General features: G+C 39.1%; 2 pseudogenes across 2 annotated transcripts in view; both read left to right on the plus strand.

The window, feature by feature from the left end:
• LOC100413922 (band 4.1-like protein 3 pseudogene) overlaps positions 1 to 14,908 on the plus strand; it is a 48,352-nt pseudogene extending 33,444 nt beyond the window's left edge. The window contains exon 5 of the transcript XR_013529187.1: positions 508 to 14,908. The product of XR_013529187.1 is annotated as a band 4.1-like protein 3 pseudogene (transcript). The remainder of the gene's footprint in view (positions 1 to 507) is intronic.
• The window catches only part of LOC100412151 (DNA-directed RNA polymerase III subunit RPC5 pseudogene), a 158,349-nt pseudogene that overhangs the window by 33,444 nt on the left and 107,047 nt on the right, over positions 1 to 17,858 (plus strand). The window lies entirely within an intron of this gene.

The following is a 17,858-nucleotide window of genomic DNA, read 5'->3' on the forward strand; positions in this document are numbered from 1 at the left end:
TTGGCTGCATAAATGTCTTCTTTTGAAAAGTGTATGTTCATATTCTTTAGCTACTTTTTGATGGGGTCGATTGCTTTTTTCTTGTAAATTTGTTTAAGTTCATCATAGCTTCTGGATAGTAGCCCTTTGTCAGATGGGTAGCTTGCAAAAAATTTTTCCCATTCTGTTGGTTTCCAGTTCACTCTAATGATTGTTTCTTTTGCTGTGCAGAAGGTCTTAAGTTTAATGAGATCCCATTTGTCAATTTTGGCTTTTGTCACCATTGCTGTTAATGTTTTGGTCATGAAGTCCTTGCCTACTCCTATGTCCTGAATGGTATTGCCTAGGTTTTCTTCTAGGGTTTCTATGGTGATAGGTCTTGTGTTTAAATCTTTAATCCAACTGAAGTTCATTTTTGTGTAAGGTGTAAGGGAAGGGTCCAGTTTCAGCTTTCTGCACATGGCTAGCTAGTTTTCCCAACAACATTTATTAAACAGGGAATCCTTTCCCCATTGCTTGTTTTTTCAGGTTTGTCAAAGATCAGATGATGGTTGTAGATGTGTGGCATTACTTCTGAGGCCTCTGTTCTGTTCCATTGGTCTATATCTCTGTTTTGGTACCAGTACCATGCTGCTTTCATTACTGTAGACTTGTAGTATAGTTTGAAGTCAGATAGCATGAAGCAGTTGAATCCCTGAATAGATCAATAACAAGGTCTGAAGTGAGGCAGCATTTAACAGCCTACCAACGAAAAAAGTTCAGGTCCAGACAGGTTCACAGCCGAATTCTACCAGACGTACAAAGAGGAACTGGTACCATTCCTTCTGAAGTTATTCCAAACCATACAAAAAGAGGGAATCCTCCCTAACTCATTTTATGAGACCAACATCATCCTGATACCAAAACCTGGCAGAGACACAACTAAAAAGGAAAATTTCAAGCCAATATCCATGATGAACATTGATGCAAAAATCTTCAATAAAATACTGGCAAACCAAAGGCAATGGCACATCAAAAAGCTTATCCATCACGATCAAGTCAGCTTCATCCCAGGGATGCAAGGCTGGTTCAACATATGCAAATCTGTAAACATAATCCGTCACATAAACAGAACCGAAGACAAAAATCACTATTATCTCAATAGATGCAGAGAAGGCCTTTGACAAAATTCAGTTTGTGCTAAAAACTCTTAATAAATTAGGTGTTGATGAAACATATCTCAAAATAATAAAAGCTATTTATGACAAACCCACAGTCAATATCATATGGAATGGGCAAACCTGGAGGCATTCCCTTTGAAAACTGGCACTAGACAAGGATGCCCTCTCTCACCATTCTTAGTAAACATACTGTTGGAAGTTCTAGCCAGAGAAATCAGGCAAGAAAAAGAAATAAAGGGTATTTAATTAGGAAAAGAGGAAGTCAAATTGTCTCTACTTGCATATGACATGATTGTATATTTTGAAGACCCCATCGCCTCGGCCCAAAATCTCCTTAAGATGATAAGCAACTTCAGCAAAGTTTCAGGATACAAAAGCAATGTGCAGAAATCACAAGCATTCCTATACACCAATAACAGACAGAGAGCCAAATCATGAGCGAACTCCCATTCACTATTGCTACAAAGAGAATTAAATACCTAGGAATAGAACTAACAAGGGATGTGAAGGACCTCTTCAAGGACAGCTACAAACCACTGCTGAAGGAAATGAGAGAGGACACAAACAGATGGAAAAACATTCCATGCTCATGGTTAGGAAGAATCAATGTCATGAAAATGGCCACACTGCCCAAAGTCATTTATAGATTCAACGCTTTCCCCATCAAGCTACCATTGACCTTCTTCAGAGAACTGGAAAAAATCACCTTAAACTTCATATGGAACCAAAAAAGAGCTCACATAGCCAAGACAATCCTAAGCAAATTTTGGGAATTTTGCATTTGAAGCTCACTGATTCTCTCCTAAGCCATAGTGAGCCTGCTGATGAACCCGTCAAACCCATTTCTTTGTTTCATTTCTCTTACGTTGCTTTGGTTGCTAGCACTTCTTCTTGATGTTTTTTTCTTAGAATATTCACCTGTCTGCTTACCTTCACCATCTGTTTTTCTATGTTGTTTATTTTTCCATCAGTGATTTAAAATTTCTTAATTACAAGTTATGTCTCTTACAGTAGTCTGATCCTGATGCTTGTTATGTTTCTGCACTGTTGGTGTCCTTGTCTGTGGGCATTGTTATAACTTCTTGTAAATGACATGTATGTGCAATAGGAATTGAAATTAATTGGCCTTTTGTGTGAAAACAATAGTGATACAGTTATCAGTTGGTCTCTGTCTCACGTTTTTGATAGCTATAGCTGTCACAGACTTCACATTTTTCTAATACTTTTATTTTTGTCTTGCCTGTGACTTTGGGCACCTCTAAGTGCTCCTCCTTGGAATAACTATTGCAGGGGCTTCCACCGTAATCCACTGTGATGGAGCCCTGTTGTGTAACGATAAGGCACGGAGAAATGAGTACATTCTGCAAACTTCCAGTGAAAGCATAATTTTTAAGTAGACTAATTTTTAGTATTGTGATCTTCAGTGGTATTTCTGGAAGTTTTGGAGCAGTGAGACTTTTTTCTGTGGTGTAGATAAAGGTCACTATACATTGTCAAAACCCACAGAAAGTACAACTCTAAAGGTGAACCTTGATGTGAACTATGGACTTTGGGTGACAACGATATTAATATAGCTTTATCAGTTATAACACATATACCACTGCAATACAAGATGTTAATAATGGAAGACGTTGTGTATGTGTGGGAACTCTGCTCCATTTTGCCATGAACTTAAAAATGCTCCAAAAATAAAGACTTTTAAAATATATGTAAACGATTTCTTCAATATTAAGGTTGTTATTTTTTCCTCCTAATCCCTACTGTTTCCCAATATATTTATTTGGGCACATTCCCAATATATTTATTTGAAGCTCTGATCCTCATTGATTGTTTTCTCCCTTTTAGATAATATAGGAAGGCTGGAGGGTTTTAATGGGAGGTCTTTTCTTCTCCCTAACTGAGATAAATCTCTGTAGGTTGTTTTCCCCAGAATAGTAAGCCTTGCTACAGAGAAGTATCTGTTGTACTTTGCGATGATTTCTCCTCCTCTCCTCCTGCCAGAGCTGTGAGAGGTGCCTTCAGATTTGAACCACAGGGACCAGGTGATGTTCCCGGAAACAGAGTTTAGAAAGTGTTGCCCGCCCTCAGACTGTGACTTCCAGGAATTTTTTGTTTTTGTTTTTGTTTTGTTTTGTTTTAATTCTCATGCTACTGTGCACTCAAGCTCCAGGAATGTGTCAAAATCTCAGTTTAACTCTTTCTACCAGTTAATAGCTCAAGGTACTTTGACTCAGGTAAGATTATCTTGGTTGCGACTCTCTGGATTCTAGTGTGCCCTGTAGCCTCAGTTCTCTAAGTGGTCCAACAAAAGTCATTGATTTTTAGTTTGTCACGTTTCTCTTGTAAGAGTGGGAGTGATGAATTCTAATCTCTCCATATGTTGCAGCTAAAATTATAAATCTACACTTTTGTAGAATATATAAATATGATCATCTCAGAAAAAAAAGTTTGTTGTTTTTTTAAAAAAATTAGATTCTTTTATCTCTGTCAACCCTGCATTCTCAACCTCACCCTGATCCGGCACATGGTAAATAACTGAAAAATATATGAAATATGGTTGAGTGAATGAGTAAATACTTAAATGACAAATTTCAAAATAAAAAAATTTTATAGTAGAAAAGAAAGGCTTAAAAATACGAATCTATTCAGGTTTGGAGTGTCACTTGCTTAAAGTTCGAACTCAATGAAAGGCCGTTATCTCAACCCCCATTGTGAATCTAGAACATCACACTGTACCAGTTTCACATGTAACAGGAAGTCTGGGAGAATCAGCTAAGGTAAAGAAAAGCCTTCTTAATAAGAGGCTTAATTAGATACTCATTTAAGCTGTCCACATCATGGCTACTAATTCTGCTCCAGTGAGTTCCAAAGATTTTGGTAATTCTCAAGTTAGGCAAGTCCTCTCAAACGGTGTGGCAGCCCGTCGTGTAAAGCACATCACCTACAGAAAGGAGGAGTGACCCAAATAGCCTGTATGTTGAGCTTTATTTCCGTAGATGCTCAGCATTTTCAGTGTAACAGTTTAATTCACTGTTCTTATTATCCCTGTATGCCCTTGACTAATGTACGAGAGCAATTTTTGTGTTAGAACCTGTAGAAAAGATGGAACTTCAGTGTAGGGTGTCCAGCCAACACCGTATGTCTTCCAAACAATGTCATGTGCAGGTATCAGGGAGTACAGGCTCTTCAGGAATGATTGGATTCAGGAATTCCTTTGCCATACTTGTTTATTGTTTTTCAAATATGACAAGAATTCCCTCACCTCAAGGACTTTTGATATTTCCTATATGTAAGCATGGACTACTCCTTCACCATTTTAATGTCAACTTATTACAAAGGACATTCTGAATCTCATTGTAAATAATAGTACCATGCTTACACAAATGATTAACATACTTCAGTACTTTTCCCCCTTATGATACCTTTGGAGGAATGATAGGCAGATTTTTGTATGATATATAATACACACGTGATTAATATACTTCAGTACTTTTCCCCCTTGTGATCCCTTTGGAGGAATGATACGCAGATTTGCCTATGATATATAATACACACATGATTAACATACTTCAGTACTTTTCCCCCTTGTGATACCTTTGGAGGAATGATACGCAGATTTGCCTATGATATATAATACACAAATGATTAACATACTTCAGTACTTTTCCCCCTTGTGATACCTTTGGAGGAATGATACGCAGATTTGTCTATGATATATAATACACAAATGATTAACATACTTCAGTACTTTTCCCCCTTTTGATACCTTTTCCATTATAATGTTATCATCATCTGGCAAACTGCATTTTCACTTTTCATGTTTGCTGTATCTCCCTCAAGTAAAATATGCATCTCAAGGATAAGATAAGTCTTCACTGTTTCTCATTGATGTATTCATATTACCTAAAGCAAATCACATGTGTTGATTTTAAGAAAAGACTGAAAATGTAAAATTTAAGTCCTGCCTATTTTTCATACCAATACAAGATGAAGAATGATTAGATGTATATGCACCCCTAAGGCTAGGGTCACTAGAAAGAAAATGAGTTTTCATTTTGATGAAAAATACATTTACTTTTATGGCACTGTTGCTTGGGATATTTTCACAATATCCACCGGGTAACACTCATTTTTATGTCTCTTTGTCTATGGAGATTGCTGCTTCTGGACAGGTTTTCTGTGTTGGGTATGGAGGACAACACAGGAAACTCTGTATCTCTCTCTCATTTGTAAATAAGTAACATAGTTAACTCACGAGTCAGAAGCTATACTTACAGATGTGGATCTAATAAGGCTCACAAAACTATAGGTAGGTTGATTGTGATTTTTACAAATATGGATGCTTTTGCAAATATTATTTGATGCAAATATTCTTTGGGTATAGTTGTCCTGTGGAGTCCAAGTGAGATACAGAGCAATACATTGTCTTAGTTTATCTTTTCTAATTTTTATTTCTGATTTATTTTTTTTAGTATGGCGATACATTTCTGAAATCATTTTTAGATTCTGTGAATTATGGAATAACTTTCATTTTACTTTACGAGGGTCCTCACAGGCTAGTTTCATGTGTGTGTGTTTGAATACAATACACACTTCCATGAACTCTGAAATAAATCCCTGCTCTTCTGATTGCTGCTCTTGAATTTAAATGAATTAAAGTAAAAAAGAAACACAACTATATTCTATATAATTTTTAATATAACTTTTTAACCAACAAGTGCCTATTTGAATATCTGGCATTATGTCCTTTGTGGCCATTTGAGTTATATTTTTTGAGTCTCTATGAGTCTTTTGTACTCATTACTGTAGTGACGCCTATCCCCTGAACAGTGTTCTCAGTGAGAAATAAGTGTAAATGGCCTCAACGGACTATTTTGTTATTATCCTTTTTCCCTTTTAGCCTCTGTTACTGAAGGGCATGCTAACCTATCTACCTAAATAGAAAAAAAAATTCCAAAGAAAGAAAAAAGAGGGAAAAAAGATCCCGAGGCAAAGGGGACTACATGGTCAAACATATTAGTTTTGGGATCTTGAACCCTGGCTTTAAGACAAGTTTTTACATCCTTAGAGATTCCAATTTTATTATATATCATGACAATTATAAGGTCAGCATCCAAAGGAACATTGACTTCAGTGACATGGGGGAAAAAAAAACCCAGTCAGAGTGTCAGAGATCAGAAGAAATTTGTAGCCAATATGTAAATAGTTCAGTAAGTACTCCTCACCAAGGACTCTAATTTTCGGTGTTGTTGTCCTTGACCTAGAGAGCACATAGCTAAAATGTATGAAGAGCTTTGCTCTAATGCTGACGAGAGCAGAATAATGCCGCTAAAGTAGTTTCAAAGTGAAAAGAAGAAAGCAATAAGCACAGTGGTTGGTATATTGGAGACTGTGGGAATATTCCCTCAAAAGAAAGCCTTCGTATCCAAATGAAGAGAAATGAGGGAGCAGCACTGCAGACAGGCCCTGGTGTAGCTAGATCTGTTTTGACTCAGCTTGTTTTCCTCATCACTGAGAAGGGGCAGCTGCACCGTCAACCACGGTCAGATCAGTTCTTCTCTGTTAAATAGACAGCTTGTCAGGTAGGTAACGAAACGATGTTATGCTCCAACAATGTCCCTTAGGAACAGAATCAACACTGTGAGCGTGACTTTCACAATACACCATTTCATTACTACGACAGTAGCAGTTCCAAATAAAGCTCCGAGGGCAGTTTCCCAACAGCCATTCAGTGAAGTCAGCATCAGTTGAACTTTAGCAGAATGGAAAGTGTTACTTCAACAAAAAGTCAACCTGATTGAAATAGTGTCCCTAGTAGTTTATTTGTTTACACGGAATACTTGTCAGGGGCACCCTGGATTGTTTTAAGAGGGTCAGAATAAAACCCATACTTTAAACTTAAAATGAAGTTGTTAAAAATCAGACGGATTTTGAAATTAGTATGAGTTTAAATGGTGCCACGCCAGCAATGTGTTTCTAGGACGAGGTTTACATCGAAGTATATTTTGCTGCCTGTATGTGTCTTGAGAGATGACTATTTGATTTTGTTACCAATTTTAGAAGTAGAGCATCTTCTACCATACTACTCCTGGTGGGGCAGTTCAAAAGTTCTTCAGATAGACTTTTTTGAATGGGTAGATGATATCTCCAGCTCTTTGGTATACTTTATAGTTTTAAAAATTGTAACTATTTCGAAAACTTTTTTGTATAGGAAAAATGAAACTGTAGCATTGACTATTTCATCAAAATATAGGTATCTTTTAGGAAGATACTATGCAAAGATGTTAAAAATCTCCAAAAGAAACAAGACATATGTACTTAACAATGGGGATATGTTCTGAGAAATGCATCATTAGGCAATTTCCGTTTCATTGTTATGCAAATCACATAGTGTTTGCTTACACACGCCCGGACGATGTAGCCTACTGTGTACCTGGGCTATATAGAATATCCTATTAATCCGAGGCTACTAGCCTGTGCAGCATGTTACTGTAATAAATTCTTTAGGTCATTACAGCACAATGGTAGGTATTTATATATATAAACATCTAAACATAGAAAAGGAACAGTTAGACTATCGTATAAAAGATTTAAAAATGGTAAACTTCCACAGGCCATTTTAACAGGAAGAAAATTTGAAGGGTTGTAAGTTGCTCTGGGTGAATCAGCGAGGGAATGTGAAGGCCTAGACCATCGCTATACATTATTGTAGACTTTATCTGAACATTGTACACCTAGATTACCCTAAACTGTTTTTTAGATGTAGTCTCCCTCTGTTGGGAAGCTGGAGTGCAGTGGTGCAATCTCATCTCACTGCAACCTCCGCCTCTCAGGTTCAAGCAATTTTCCTGCCTCAGCCTCCTGAGTAGCTGGGATTACAGGTGCACGCCACTATGCCTGGCTGATTTTTTTTGTATTTTAGTGGAGACAGGTTTCACCGTGGTGGCCAGGATGGTTTCAATCTCTTGACCTTGTGTTTGACCCACGTCAGCCTCCCAAAGTGCTGGGATTATGGGCATGAGCCACCATGCCAGGCCAATGTATTTTTTTTTTATATTTTTTTCTTCCATAATAAATTAACCTTAGTTTACTGTAACTTTCTACTTTATAAACAATCTAACAATTTTGACTTTTTGGCTGTTTTATAATAACAGCTGCTTAGAACAAACATACTGTTCAGCTGTACAAAAATATTTTTTCTTATATCTTTATATACTTTTTTCTGTTTTTAGATTTTTATTTAATTTGACTTTTTTACTTCGTAAACTTTTCTGCAAAAAACTAAGACAACACACACATTAACTAGGCTTACACACACAGTAAGAATCATCATATCACTGTCTTCCACCTCCATACTTTGTCCACTGAAGGGTCTTTAGGAGTAATAATGCATATGGAACTATCATAAGAATACCTTTGGTTGGACACAGTGGCTCACGCCTGTAATCCCAGCACTTTGGGAGGCTGAAGCGGGTGGATCATGAGGTCAGGAGTTCAAGACCAGCCTGGTCAGCATGCTGAAACCCCATCATGCTGACCAGACTTGGCTAAAACCACAGAAATTAGCCAGGTGTGGTGGCGGGTGACTGTAATCCCAGCTACTTGGGAGGCTGAGGCAGGAGAATCCCTTGAAAGCGGTAGGCAGAGGTTGCAGTGAGCTGATCATGCCCTTGTACTCCAGCCTGGGCAAAACTCTATTTAAAAAAAGAATACCTTCTTCTGAAATACCTCATGAAGGACCTACTTGAGGCTGGTATAGAGTTCTTTTTTTATATAAGTAGAAGAAGTACACTCTAACAATAAAAAGTATAGTATAGTAAATACATAAACCAGTAAGTCATTTATTATCGTTACCACATATTAGCTGTTGTTTATAATTGTATGTGCTCTGCTTTTATATGACTGACACCTAGTAGGTCTGTTTATGCAGTGTCACCACAAACACAGGGATATGCATTGCACTACCACATTATAGCATTTATGATACCACTAGAAATTTATTAAATAGGCATTTTTTAGCTATAGTAAAAACTTTTAATTCCTATGTTTAAATTTTTTAAAATTCTATTTTCAAATGGAAAATGTTCAGCTGCATTGTAATTTAATGGGATCACTGTCATATTTGCAGTGGGTTGTTGACTGAAATGTTTTGTGGCCCATGACTATATATGTTATAATCAAGGCATCCGCCAAGCTTTTCAAAATGATAAACTAACAGACTTACCACATCAGTTAATTAAATAATAATAACCTAAGATAATCAATAACTAGGTGTTCCATCAGTTGATACGACAAAAGCTTACAGTACGGTTAAACGTTGTTTTGTAAGACCTTAAGGAGCAAATTGAATTCTGACTAATAAGCATAAGCTTAAAGTAAGAGACACGTATAGATGACTCGATATCTAGAAATTATCTTTCTCCCTCTCTCCAAAGACATTGAGAGAGAAGACAGAAATTTTTAGACACTGATGTACTCAACACACACTTCCCACAAGAATTATGATGTTTTAATATGTGTGTGTGTCTGTGTGTACGTATGTATCCATCCTTTGACTCATCTACCTGTCACGTAATCCATCCTTCTATCTACCTTCTTATTTTTCATGTCTATTTAAAAACATGTGTTTTCTTTCTTGTATGTTTAAGTTGTAGATGGCTATACCAACCAGTTGTTCAATTGAAAATATCTACAGTACTCTTGTGGTTTATACTTATTGTCCCCCTAATGCTTATTTCTCAATGACAATATACAGTCAACAATGAAAGGGACATATTTTACTTTATAGAGGTTTGTATTATTTAATGTATATGTAAACATTCAATTTGTTAATTAAATTACATACTGCCTACAATAAATTAGTTCTTGAAAAAATCTTTGCTACAGTCTGAACATTTGTGTTCTCCAAAACTGATATGTTAAAATCCTCACTCCTCCACGTGATAATATTAGGTGAGGGCTTCGTGAGGTGATTAGGTCGTGAAGAAGGAGTCGTTATGAATGTGAGCAGTGCGTTATAAAGGAGGCTTAGGAGAGCTCCCCCCGCCCCACCTCACCACGTGAGGCTGGAGTAGGTATCATCTATGAGAAAGTAGGCACTCACCAAACAGTGAATCTCCTGGCACCTTAATCTTGGACTTCCCAGCCTCTAGAACTGTGAGGAATAAATATATGTTTTTTTTACTGTTTATACGCCATCAAGTTTATGTTAGTTAAAGCAACCCAAAAACTAAGTTTCTCTCTATGAAATTTTTTAATAAGAAAAAAAATGGGCTTAATATTTGTGATCAATTCATGCTTCCATAATTTGGAATGTTTAAATCTTCATTTTTAATACAGTGGTTTATTTAATCAATAATAAAGTGAAGATTGAGCTTCTGCTACTAAAAAATTGTATTGCACACTTGCGATAAACAATAAATCTAAGAACAAATATGGATACTGTCCTCACATTTATCATCTAGCTATGAAGAAGAAAACCCAAACATACAAATATTAGCATGAATTCATATTAAACAACTTTTTAAATTCAGACCATTTTAATAACCATGTAGACTTTAATTCCTTCTCCATGGTTTTGCCCAAATATTTTGTAACTACTATAGGCAAAACTGTCCGTTGTCTAAGATAATATCTGCCGTTTAGCATGGCACACAAACCCTTTCACACACTTGAGTTTCCTTAATTATACCTTGAGTGTATTTTTAATTCCTATTTTCACTTTAAAGAAGACAAACGAAAGCACTTTTTATTCCTGCAAAATAGTATGTCTTTGAAAGTGTCCTTGACTTGAGATACCCATTCATATATCCTTCCTACTTGTCATCCTTGTATACTAATCTCTTTGAAGGGAGACAGTTCCTCAACGTCCTCAGGCAAATCTAGAGACTCCTTTGTGATCTTCCTGCCTCTCTTCTCTACATCCTGCATTATAACATTACGTGTGATTTGCATCTCAGAGGTCAGTAGACTGGATGCTTCTTGCTGGCAAAGACCGTGTCTAATTTCTTTTCCGCTCTTCTATTTGCCACACATTTATGTATAGTACGTATTTAATAAATATTTAGTATTGGATAAATCATTGCACAGACCATTTTGGCCTAGTAAAATGCCAATTGAGAGAGGAAATGACAGATTTTTCTACGTTTCAGTAAGATACTGAAGTACTACGTATAGCACAAGGCAAGTTCAGTAATCCAGAGAGCTGACGCTTTGTAAAGTTAAACTGGTCATTTCCAAAAAGCTTATGAAGGGCCACATCCATAGTGAGCCTGTCATTATACCATTCCTAATACTCAATGTGACTCAGCAAAAGAGAGGACCTGATTCTCACAAGGGTTCTCATTTTATGCAAGCTCAGAATAGTAATGTACAGGTCGGGCCATCATCTAAGTGGGAATCAAGGGCTAAAGCTATAGGCATTGGCAGCTGTCTCCTGGCGTCGTCCGCGGAGCCTGACCCTGCGCCAGGAAGGAGGCTGTGCCCATATAACTGTCCTGAAGTACTGCAGTGCCCCCCTCCCCCGCGGCTGGGAGGGCAGGCAGGACGAGGTTGGCTTTCCTCGCACGGTCTCTGGGCGTGGGTCCCCGCCGCAGCTCCGTGGAGCCTTGGTGTCTCCTGCAACAGGGTGCGGTGGGCGGGGGGAGCCACGGCGAGCAGCCCTGGGCTGCAGCTTCCTCCCCACGTCTCCTGCGCACCGCCGCCGAGGACGCGCACCCGAGCCTTGTCCCCACGCCGCAGCGCGCCCGGGCTCCCCGGTGGTTTCAGAACAATCAGCCGTGATGACAGAATCTGGATCAGACTCGGAATCCAAGCCGGACCAGGAGGCCAAGCCCCAGGAGGCGGTGGGAGCACAGGGGCACGCGGGAGCGCCTGGGCCGGAGCCGCCCACCGAGGAGCAGCAGCAGGCCCTGGAGCAGTTCGCGGCCGCTGCAGCTCACAGCACCCCGGCACGGAGGGAGGTCACTGACAAGAAACAGGAATCTGCTTCCAGAGCTGCAAAACAGCTCGAATATCAGCAATTAGAAGACGATAAACTTTCTTAGAAATCATCTAGCAGTAAACTCCCTTGGTCTCCATTAAAGATTGTCAAAAAGCCTGAAAGCAGGCAGTGCAAAGTGATACTTCTAGATGGCTCAGAATATACCTGCGATGTAGAGAAACGCTCCAGAGGACAAGTGCTGTTTGATAAAGTATGTGAACACTTGAACTTGCTAGAGAAAGACTACTTTGGGTTTATATATGGAGATGCTGAAAACCAGAAGAATTGGTTGGACCCTGCTAAGGAAATAAAAAAACAGGTTCGAAGTGGTGCTTGGCACTTTTCTTTTAACGTGAAATTCTATCCACCAGACCCTGCCCAGCTATCTGAAGATATCACCAGGTACTACCTCTGCTTGCAGTTGCGAGATGACATCGTGTCCGGAAGGCTGCCCTGCTCCTTCGTTACCCTGGCCTTGCTGGGCTCCTACACTGTCCAGTCAGAACTCGGAGACTATGACCCAGACGAATGTGGGAGTGGTTACGTTAGCGAGTTCCGCTTTGCACCAAACCACAGGAAAGAACTGGAAGACAAAGTGATCGAGCTGCTCAAGAGCCACAGAGGGATGACGCCGGCAGAAGCAGAGATGCATTTCTTGGAAAATGCCAAAAAATTGTCCATGTATGGGGTCGATTTACATCATGCTAAGTACTCAGAAGGAGTAGAAATTATGTTAGGAGTTTGTGCAAGTGGTCTGTTGATATATCGTGACCGGCTGCGAATAAACAGATTTGCCTGGCCCAAGGTTCTAAAGATTTCATATAAACGGAACAACTTTTTTTTTTTTTTTTTGAGACGGAGTCTCGCTCTTGTTACCCAGGCTGGAGTGCAATGGCGCGATCTCGGCTCACCGCAACCTCCGCCCCCTGGGTTCAGGCAATTCTCCTGCCTCAGCCTCCTGAGTCGCTGGGATTACAGGCACGCGCCACCATGCCCAGCTAATTTTTTGTGATTTTTTTAGTAGAGACAGGGTTTCACTATGTTGACCAGGATGGTCTCAATCTGCCGACCTCGTGATCCACCCACCTCGGCCTCCCAAAGTAAACGGAACAAGTTTTACATAAAGATCCGGCCAGGAGAGTTTGAACAATTTGAAAGCACCATTGGGTTTAAGCTGCCAAACCATCGAGCTGCCAAGCGTTTATGGAAAGTTTGTGTTGAGCATCATACATTTTTCAGACTGTCGTTACCAGAAGCACTTCCCAAGAAATTCTTAACCTTGGATTCCAAGTTTCGTTATAGTGGCAGGACACAAGCGCAGACGAGAAGAGACAGTGCACTGATAGATCGCCCAGCGCCTTACTTTGAACGCTCGTCCAGCAAACGTTATACCATGTCTCGCAGCTTGGATGGAGCATCAGTGGATGAAAACCATGAAATATACATGAAGGATTCTATGTCTGCTGCAGAGGTTGGTACTGGCCAGTACGCCACAACAAAAGGCATCTCTCAGACCAACTTGATCACCACTGTGACTCCGGAGAAGAAGGCCGAGGAGGAGCGAGACTAGAGGATAAACGGAGGAAGGGGGAAGAAGTCACGCCCATCTCGGCCATACGGCACGAGGGAAAGACTGACAGTGAGCGCACAGACACCACAGCCGACGGGGAGACCACCGCTACTGAGGAGTTAGAAAAAACTCAACATGACCTGATGAAACATCAGCGAGCTGAAAAGAACCTTCTTAGAAACCTCGACAGACACTGCCGTCACGAATGAATGGGAGAAGAGGTTTTCCACCTCCCCCGTGCGACTGGCCGCCAGGCAGGAGGATGCCCCCAGGATTGAACCACTTGTTCCTGAAGAGAAAATGGAAACCAAGACGGAATCCAGCGGAATTGAGACGGAACCCCCCTCACACCACCTACCACTTAGCACTGAGAAGGTGGTGCAGGAGACTGTGCTGGTGGAGGAGAGGCGTGTGATGCACACAAGTGGGGATGCTTCTTACACAGCAGGAGACGGCGGCGATGCCACAGCACCGCCCACATTCACGGGGGCTTCTAGGGTTAAAGGGAAGGAGGGCTCTGCCTTGATGGAGGGGGCTAAAGAGGAACCAGGGGAGGAGGTCGCTAAAGCTGTGCTGGAGCAGCAAGAGACAGCTGCTGCTTCCCGCGAGCCACAAGAGGAGCAGAGTGCAGCCATCCACGTTTCAGAAACTTTGGAACAAAAACCTCATTTTGAGTCCTCAATGGCGAAGACGGAAACCATCAGTTTTGGCAGTGTTTCACCAGGAGGAGTAAAGCTAGAAATTTCTACCAAGGAAGTTTCACACTGAAACCAAAACCATCACAGGTCGATCCCGGCACAGATCTGGAGCCGGGCGTGCTGATGAGCGAGCAGACGATCACATCTGAAACCACCAGTACCACCACCACTACGCACATCACCAAAACTGTGAAAGGGGGCATTTCAGAGACAAGAATTGAGAAGCGAAAAGTCATCACGGGAGATGCAGACATTGACCATGACCAGGAATACCTTAGCTTGCACATGAATGCAGCCATGCAAACCATTAGGAAAACCAGAGCCTATGTGGAGTTCCCTCTTCTAACCCAACTGACTTGTATCTGTCCGTGGAAAATTTCAATCCAGAAGAATTGACCTTGACCATTAATAAAGACCCTGGCAGCAGAGAGATCCTCCCATAATAAAGCAATCTGATTCAGCATCACGAAACTGATAATGCATGAAGCAACAATAAAATTACAAATAGCAGCATTTTAAATTTTCACAAAATGTCTGTTTTCAGCTATACCTGCACGTTCATAACCAACAATATAAACCGTGATTTCATGTAACACATAAGCTATTCATGCCTTTCATAGTTTATTATTATTAAAGTCTAAACAAAATTGCAATTTCTTAGGTAACAAATCTTTTGTTTATAGTTAAAGATTACTCTCAAATGCTAGAAGCTGTCTAGGTCTATCTGATGTGTCAGATTTTTTCCAGATTAGATGTGCCAATAATGAAGTTTATTCAGTAAACAACTTATACTTGTTTCATCTGGTTTTATTGCTCTCACCCATAAACAGTAATGACTCTCTGACCCTCTGGAAATATTTAACGCTTACAATCTTGCTTTGTGTATCTCATTTAATTTGTTATAAGGTAATACTGATTTTAGCATATTAATTGATTTCTTCATTGTTTGCTTTGGTCTGTTCAATCCGGAGAGGTTTTCAGAGTTCCCTAACCAGTCCTAAATATGTAAATTGTCATTATTTTGGGAAGAAAAACCTGTATTTTTGTTAGTTTACAATATTATGACATTTCACTTCAGGAGAACCTGTTGGGCTTCCTGTGGCTTTGTTTTCTTAGTTTCTTTTTCTGTGTATTTTTAAATTGATTTTTCTTCTTTTACTTGAAAAGAGTGTTTTATTTTCAAATCTGGTCCATATTTACATTCTAGTTCAGAGCCAAGCCTTACACTGTACAGAATTTACAGTCATTAAAACTATTTAGTGTTATAAATAGTCTTCAAAAAGAGAGATTCTCCATTACACAGTCACCTGCATCACAGCCCATGGTGAATGTATGTTTCTGCATAGCAAAATAAAAACGGAAAATGCACTGAAAAAAAAAAAAGAACAGTAATGTATAAAATTATCATATCATTTTTTTCTTTGTCTTGGGAAATATAATTATTTCAACAGACCAGAAAACTAAGCAGTATGATTAGCATATTATTTTAAAGTCAGAAACTGTAGGAAGTCAAACAATAAGCAAAAGGTGGCTTGACGAGTGTGGAATCAGTATCCTATTTGGATGTGGAATTGCATCAAGCTAATCCGTGCTATGCTCGTCACCACAATGGAGTGACGAATGCCAATGGCGCTGCAATACCAACGATTGGCTGAAACTCCTTCTGACTTCACATGTGCTTGGATGGTCAACATGCTAAGTATTTGTGTCTCACCAGATTTTCTTCTGGTTGTCTCATCTTTCTTTAGTTAATGAAAATTAATAAGATTTTAATTAAGTATAACCTATCTGAGAAGAATGCTAACATTGATACAATATGCTCAACTTTCTCTCTCAAGGTATAAACAAGCCTGAAAGTTCAAAATCTGCCTTGGTTCTATGTCTTGCCTGGTATCAAATATCATTTTTAATTTCTTAAAGCCAAAAGAATTTTTTAACAATTAATAGAAAGCAATAAAAATAGCCAACAGTGTATATAGGTGTGTTAAATGTACATATTTAAACTATCACAGTATCTCCAATGTGTTTTCTTCTATATACATATGGATAGGGCCAGGCACAGTGGCTCACCCCTGTAATCTCAGCACTTTGGGTGGCCCAGGTGGGGTGGATCGCTTGAGCCCAGAAGTTCGAGACCAACCGAGGCAACATGGCAAGTCTCTGTCTCTACAAAAAATAAAAAATATTAGCCAGGCATGGTGGTGGACGCCCATATTTCCAGCTACTTGGGATGCTGAGGATGACTTGAGCCTTGGAGATCAGAAATGCTGTGAGCCATGATTGTGTGGCTGCACTTCAAACTGGATGACAGAGCAAGACCCTGTTTCAAAAATCAAATAAAGTAATAAAAACTAAATAAATAGGTAAATAAATAATTAGATACTGGTAACTCATTCACAGTGAAACAGAACAGAAAGCCCCCAAATAAACCATGAATATAAGATGAATTGACCTTTGATAAGGGTGCCAAAAATACACTATCAGGAGAAGGTGATTTCTTTAAGAAATGGTATTGGAAAAACTGGATGCAAAAATAAACAAAACTATACCTCTACCTTATACCACACTCATAATTAAATCAAAATTAATTGAAAACTTACTTAAATATAAAACCTGAAACTGTACAACTTCTAGAGGAAAAGCTTCTTGTCATTTGCCTTGGCAATTATTCTTGCATGTGTCACCAGAAGGAAAGGCAGCAAAAGCCAAAAATATTCAAGTGGGACTACAACTAACGAAAAAGCAAGAGAAAAATCAACCTAAGGAAAGTTAATCAAAAAATGAGAAGGTAACCTATGAAATGGTAAAAAAGAAATGGAAATTACATATCTGGTAAGTTGTTAATTTGCAAAATACATTTAAAAACTCCTAGAATAGCAAAAACAACAAATAGCAACACAAAAACTCCTATACTGAATAGCAAAAACAATAAATAGCAACAAAAAAACCGAATAATCTAATTGAAAAATGGCCAAAGGATGTGAACAGAAATTTCCCCATTTAAAGGCCCAACAGGTGGATAAAAAGATGCTCCATATTATTAATTACCAGGAAAATGCAAATCAAAACTGCAGTGAGATACCACCATACCCCTGTTAGGATGCCTATTATCAAAAAAGCAAAAGATAAGCTGAGGACGTGAGAAAATGGAACTCTTATATACTATTAGTGAGAAAGAATCATGCAGCCAGTGTGATGGAAAACACGGTTAAGGTTCCTCAAAACGTTTTAAATGAATTAGTATATGACCCAGCAATTTCTCTTCTATGGATATATCCAAAATAATTCAAATCAGAATCTAGAAGTGATATCTGCACTCCCATATTTATTGCCACATTATTCACCACAGCCAGGATACGGGGAAAAAAACAGTGTCCCTCAACAGGTGAATGGATAAAAATGTGAAATATGCAGTCAATGAGAATGTACAGTAGAGTATCATTAAGCCTAAAAAGGAAGAAAATTAGCCA

Source organism: Callithrix jacchus, chromosome 18, assembly GCF_049354715.1.
Source record: "Callithrix jacchus isolate 240 chromosome 18, calJac240_pri, whole genome shotgun sequence".
In the NCBI taxonomy this organism is placed as follows: Eukaryota; Metazoa; Chordata; class Mammalia; order Primates; family Cebidae; genus Callithrix; species Callithrix jacchus.